The 6,034-nt window shown below is 38.4% G+C and overlaps 1 protein-coding gene across 2 annotated transcripts in view; it reads left to right on the top strand.

The window, feature by feature from the left end:
• Positions 1-84: 84 nt before the first annotated feature.
• The window catches only part of IBTK (inhibitor of Bruton tyrosine kinase), an 86,166-nt gene continuing 80,216 nt past the window's right edge, over positions 85-6,034 (top strand). The window contains exon 1 of one of the 2 annotated variants that reach the window (XM_033102699.1): positions 85-258. The gene's annotated coding sequence lies outside the window, so the exon portion shown is untranslated. The remainder of the gene's footprint in view (positions 259-6,034) is intronic. The other variant, XM_033102698.1, reaches the window with a different exon arrangement.

Raw genomic sequence — 6,034 nt, 5'->3', positions numbered from 1 at the left:
TCATACACAAGCCCGAGCCAATCAACGATGTTCTTATTCCTGGGTACCGCCCGCGCCGGCCCTTTTTCCCTGCTCTTTTTTCGCGGTGACTGTAATCGCGGCTGTAGCTGCAGCCGCCTCCAGAGCTCAGCGGGGTCTGGGGATCAGCCTCCCACTGGCGCGGTTCGGTCCCTCCTGTTGCCTTCACTGAGGATGAGTTCCTGCGCGGCCGTGTGTCCCCTCCGAGGAGACCGCCGGCGCACTTTCATCTAGCGACTGGTGAGGGAGGGCTCGGCGCGGCCGGACCGTGCGGAGCGGGCCGAGGCGACCGTGTGCCTTCAGCCCGGGGCGGGGGGTGGATGGGACAGTATTCACTTTCCAGAGGGTGCGGGTGATCGCGGACTCCAGTGGCGCGGGTGGGCCGCTCGGAGGGAACCCAGTTGCGCCGGGGCTGCCGGGCTTCGCGCGAGGCGTCGCGGGGCGGTTGGAGTGTCCCGGGTCCTTGCAGCCGCCTTCACGCCGCATCCCTCAGCTAATGAATGGTCTGTTCACGCCACGAGCTACGTTGCGGACCTGCCTGATACGCCCTCCAACGCTGTTACTTTGCTGGTTTTCAGATAGTTGTCCCGAGTCCCTTTCCTTCCAGCCTGGAATTTGAAGTCGTGCCTCCAGGTGTTATCCCCTTCGTAGGGTCACACAGTTTTAGTCCATTCTGTGGATACTGTGAAATTTACTATGAATTGACTGTATGAAAAGGAACCGGTTTTTTTGGGGGGGGGGGAGTGGGGAGGGTTAAGGAGGACACAGGATAGAGGCCTTTTGTTGTTGTATCATGTTGTCAGGTTCTAAAAAAGTTTTACTCCAGCAGGGAAATAGATAACCCTGGACATCCCTGACTCCTGTTTTCCGACGTAGTTCATAAAACTTCGTGTGTGAACCAGACAGGATATTTTTTTGGAAGCAGATTGATGTAGCACCTTTTTTTTTTCATGCCTCGAAGTAGGGTATTTGAAAAATGGAAATTTATCATAAAACTGAAAGAATGTGACTTTTATTGGTGGTAGTGCTTCTCTGCCCGTGGTGTGTAAATTCACATCCTTGCATAGCCCCTTCTTGATGTTTTCACTCCTTTTTTTATTTTGAATTCCCTGAGTGGTTTTAGAAACTGATATAAAGGTAGATGAGGGCAGAAAGAACTATTTTTCTAAAAATAATTCTATTACAGATATTCGCAGAAACTGTAGTCAAAACAGAGTTTACTTCAATAAATTTAAAAAATGGATCTTTCGTTATTTAAAAATTTCTTTAAAAACTTGTATTGAGGGATTTCAGTATGCTAAATTCTACGAAAGGAACTCAATTGCATTTTTAACCTTCATTGTGCTTTGAGACCATAAAGTTCAACAGACCACAAATGAATGCAATTATTATATAACGGAGCTCAGAGTTACTTGGTTAATTATAAATTATATCGAAGTTAGTGTATTTTCCTTAATGTGGCAGTAATTCATTGCCACATCTAGAGATGTGCTTGCACCCTAAAATTTTGGGAGTTTTCTTTTTTGAAACTGTTTTGCACTGATAGAGTACTGAATTAGTTATCTCTTGTACCCAGAGGATATTTGAGAAAATATTAGAATGAAATACGGGTCAGCAGCTAAATTATTATGTATTATAAAGCTAAATTATTAATTTCCTAACATAGTTAGGGCTTGTGTTTTAAAATTAGGTGAACTATTTTCTGGTCATACAGAAAGAATTAAAAAAATTTTAAATTCTTTCCTTATGTGCCACTATAATTTGTGTCTTTGTAACAGTTAATATAGATGCAAGTTGATAGAGAAGATATTTTGGTTTTAGGGAGCTCTTTAAAAAAAGTAAACCTACTTAGTAAATATGTATATATTTGTGAGAAATATGAATATGGCATTCTCCTCCCCTTTCTTAAGGAGCTTAAAATCTTAAAATCGTAGGAAAAGTGTACTATAAGGCAGGTTATTATCATTTTGCAGATGTAGAAATTGAGGATTTTGGAGATTAAGTTACTTGGCCACAGGTTTAGATAGTAGGAACCCAATTCTATGACTACAAATAAGGGTAATTTTTTCTACTACACTCTTCTACTTTTCACTGAAGGTTTCCTAACTGCATTTTAAGAGAGTATTTTCGGTACTATAGGTAGAATCCAGAGTAATCTTTACATAAGCCTACTTAATTAAATTTTACACCAATTTATTTCCTCATTGTAAAATGAAGCTAATCATATCTACATGGGCATTAATGAAGCTGAAAAGAGAATTAAATTAGTTGAATTATGTAAAGCACTATGCTTATTCATATGAAAGATGATAGATGCTATTATATGTTTGTAAGCCATGGACAGTTGGCTTTCTGCGATGAAAAATGTCTGGTATGTATTAGATGTTTTGCCTTGTAAAGGTTTGGGTGAAAATCATTCCAAACAGAAAGGACCTACTAATAGTTATGCCGTTTTCTGACCTGTATACACATATGTCTCTTTCTCCCTTTTTTTTTTTTTATTGGAGAACAGTGTGTTTTTCCGGGACCCATCAGCTTCATGTCAAGTTGTTTTCAATCTAGTTGTGAGGGGCGCGGTTCAGTTCCAAGTCAATCTAGTTATGGAGGGTGCAGCTCACTGCCCCATGTGGGAATTGAACTGGCTACCTTGGTGTTATGTGCACTGCGCTCTAACCACTGAACAAAACGGCTGCCCCCCCTTTCCTCCTTTTTTTTGGTTAACATTTGTTAGGAATGAATTGTCTTATTTTTTCCAGAACAACTTAGGAGATAAATAGTTGTTATCCCTTTACAAATGAGACCATTGAAGCTTAGAAAGTTACAGTATTCCTCGGTTTTCGAACGTCTCTGTTGACGAACATTTTGGTTTACGAACGCTGTAAACTCAGAAGTAAGTGCTTCAGTTTTTGAACACGCCTTGGAAGTCGAACATGTCATGTGGCTTCCGCTGAGTGCAAGATCCTGAGGCTTAGCTGTCGGCTGTTTTTGAACTTTTCAGGACTCGAATAGTCTTCGGAATGGATTATGTTTGAAAACCAAGGTACCACCGTATAACGTGCCCAGGGTCGTTTGGCTAACTAGTTAGTGGTGTACCTGGGTTACTAGCTCAGGTGTTCTGAATTCAGAATGAACTTTACATGGTCATCGTCTGCCATCGTCTTCCTGAGGTGGTGCTACTATTCTTAGCACATGAAATACAGGCATATCTTATTTTATTGCACTTCACAGATGTTAGTGTCTTTTTTATAAATTGAAGGCGGGAGTTCTCACTAGCAAAAAGATTAGGACTTGCTTTTGTGGTGGTCTGGAACCGAACCTGCAATCTCCAAGGTGTGTCTGCATAGATACTGGTTCATTTTGGTTGGATATGTCGGAGAGTACCATGATCAGATTTGTGTTTTTGGAAAATAACACTTAACCAAGGATAAGTAGGATTGTGAGCAATTGTTGAGGGCTCAACCTCCACTGGCGAACACCTTTGTGGTGGACCAGCCTTCAAGGTTGAACAATTGCCTGTAGCTGGCTACACCCCTCCAACTCAGTTTCCCATCCACACTTCATATTCATCACATATAAAACAGAAATTTTCAACTTTAATTTTTATTTGTTCCTTTGTTAAGTTTGTTTTGTTTTTCTGATTTCCAGAGTATTCACCCCATATTCTTATTGGTTGCCTTACCTGTAATCAAACCAGAAACCTGGGAGTTATCACCACCCCTTCTCAATTCAAGATCCTAAATGTATCTCTGAAATGCACACTTTCTTTATCCCTAAAAAAGGCACATAATGCTGTTCATAATGTAGCTCATCCTTGTGTATGTATTAGGCCTTACTCATTTCTGTCTTCTGAATTACTTGGAATTTTCAGAATGGACCAAGATTATTCTAGTGTTTTCATATTTACTGTTTCCTCAGCCTGAAATGCTTACTCACCCTGAATTTATCAGGCAAACATGTACTCACCTTAAGTCTTACTGTATACATCTCCTGAGGGAAATCTTCCCTAGATTCCTCTTGTTCATTCCCCATTCCTGTGTGTCACTTGTTTTATCTTTACAATAGGTTTATAGTCATATTTTTATTACTTGCTGAAAAAAAATGAGTCTCTTTTGCAAAACTGCTACCCTTTCTTTGATGGTACAGACCATGTAATAGATAATAAATTTTGTTCAATCAGTTCAGTTGTTAAATGAGCTATACTTTCACTTAAATATTTATCTGTGAACCTGTACTTTAAGTCCTATTTATTTTTGTATTCCTAGTACCTTGTAACCTACTGTGGATGCCCTGGAGAAGCAGTGTAGTATTGTAGAGATTGCTTGGATTTGACTGTTAAACAGATCTGTATTTGAATTCTAACTCTTACTGATGATGTGATTTGGGTGGCTTAATCTCTGTGGTGTGAAATATCCACTATGTATTAGATGCTTAATAAATGTTGATTTCCTTTGTTTTCTTTGCCCTCAACATGCATTTGTTGAATGCATAAATAAGATTTACACTAAGCATTGGAAATACAGGTCTGGAATTTAGGACAGACATGAGGGCAGGAGACAGATTTGGGGATTTTAAGCATGTAGGCTAAAATTAACAAGAGAGATTGAAATCATCCAGGGAGAATATGAGGTAGAGAGTAGAAGAAGACTGAAGATGGAACATTGAGAGAAACCTAGAATTTGAAGGTCAGGGGAAGGTCAGAAGAAGTGATAGGAGAGAGATCCCATGCTTAAATGGCTTTCAGCATCCCTTTCTAAAAGACTCCTTAGGAAAATGAGATGTTGATGACTCAAAAATGGGGAAGTCAAATAAGATAAGACATGAAAGTATCCAAAAGTATTTGGCAATTTGGAGGTCATGGGTAGTTTCATGGGAAGGTACACATGGAAAGCAGGTGGTGGAGAAACTGAAGTTCAAACATGAACTTTGGGATTAAAATGTGCTACCTTTTCATTATTGAAGAAATAATAGTAATAAAAACTAATGTTTCTTGAATGCATATTTGGTGCCAGGTACCATGCTAAGCAGTTTTATTTATCATTACAGTAACTCTGTGAGGTTAGTGGTATTGTCTCCATTTTCTGATGAGGAAATGAGTGAGGGCTTGGAGAGTTTACGTAATTTTCACAGTTACGTAATTGGTAGCAGCCAGCATTGCTATATTTGAATCCAAATATGTAGAGCTCTCATAAATGATAGCTCTTAGTCACGTCCATATTAATGTTTATAGAATTCTGTGTGCTTCTCTCTATATATGTATTTTATTATGGTATCACTTTTATATTTAATATTCCTTTTATTTTCCCTTTCAATGTTTAAATTATGCAGTAACAAATTAGGGAGATCTTGCCTGTTGTATCTTAATTCTTTCATATAGGGTTTGAGTGATTCAACAATAAGTAGTTCCTTTCAGGTATTGTGAAGACTCTGAAAATATAACGATGGCAAAATTTTAGAACCTCAACAGAATGAAATTAACTATATTTGAATTTTGCCATATATCCTGTTCCAGTTTTAACAGTTTAAACTACTTGAGGCTTTGGTACATTTTTCTTTATGTCATCTAACTACCACATTCTTTGCTTGTGGTTCAAATCAATGCTCAAAATAAATTAAAATTAAAAAAATATTTTGGGGACTATAAGTATAATAGTTTGATATCTTGGAGAAGAGAATTTACATAGAAATTCTGCTAAAAAGCTTTGAAAATCTAGGCATTATAAATGAATTGACTACTCATTTAAAATCCAGAGAACAAAAATACTGAAAGGAGAAGATAAAAATTAGGAGATGATAAATAAAGAAATGATGAGAAGTGCTTAGTGTAAAGTAGTCCACTCTAGATATATGAAATTTCCAATGTACTGGTGGTTAGTGTTCTAACAGGTTGTGAAGAAACTGAAGAATAGTAGTTTTCAAATAGTTGACAAATGATATTCATTTCTCTAGGTCTGAATGGAACAAAGGAGATAGAGTAGCACATTGGAAAAAAGGAAGGTAGAGGCTCATGTATGATGGT

The sequence above is a fragment of the Rhinolophus ferrumequinum genome, chromosome 3 (genome assembly GCF_004115265.2).
Source record: "Rhinolophus ferrumequinum isolate MPI-CBG mRhiFer1 chromosome 3, mRhiFer1_v1.p, whole genome shotgun sequence".
Lineage (NCBI taxonomy): Eukaryota > Metazoa > Chordata > Mammalia > Chiroptera > Rhinolophidae > Rhinolophus > Rhinolophus ferrumequinum.
Note: the sequence above shows the minus strand (reverse complement) of the source record. Positions and strands in the feature narration are given on the sequence as shown.